Source organism: Paramormyrops kingsleyae, chromosome 24 (assembly GCF_048594095.1).
Source record: "Paramormyrops kingsleyae isolate MSU_618 chromosome 24, PKINGS_0.4, whole genome shotgun sequence".
NCBI classification, from domain to species: Eukaryota; Metazoa; Chordata; class Actinopteri; order Osteoglossiformes; family Mormyridae; genus Paramormyrops; species Paramormyrops kingsleyae.
In genome coordinates, this window is record NC_132820.1 from 6,801,960 (window position 1) to 6,802,613 (window position 654).

Sequence of the window (654 nt, forward strand, 5' to 3'; positions counted from 1 at the left end):
TTTTTTCTAATTTTAGATGCTTCTATGGCAGCGTTGCAGACTCTTGTCATTCATTCACCCAGCTTCCAGATGCAGCCACCTGGGATGCTTCTCCTACAGGCCTGAAGGAGTTTCCACAAGTTCTGGGCACAAGTCCACTACCGTACTCTGACTGTTTGATCCATCTCATCCCAAACTGGCTCTATAGGGTTGAAGTGGGGGGGATTGTGGGGGGGGGGGGGGCAGGTCATCTGTCACAGCACTCTGTCTCTTTCATTATTCACAAGATAATACAGTGCTTACATAACCTGGAGGGGCGCTTGGGGTCGATATCTTGCTGAAATAAAAAATCAGTTTCAGTAGGTGTGTCCAGATCTTGACTGGCAGTTTTGTTTCATATTTAGGTTTAAAACTTAAATAGTGACATAAACCAGAAATGCAATGTCATCCATCCATCCATCTTCTCCAGTAGGATGTTGTGTTGAACCAGTCACATGTACTAAGAGGCACAGGGCTTGAAGCAGGAGATATCCTAAAGGTGATACCAGCCAATCGTAGGACACACAATCACACGCTACAGGAAAATAATTTGTCTCCTTATAGAACCAAAAACAGTTAACTTTCTATCAAAAACTGCCACATCTTCAGGCCCATCATACAACCATTAAACAAACA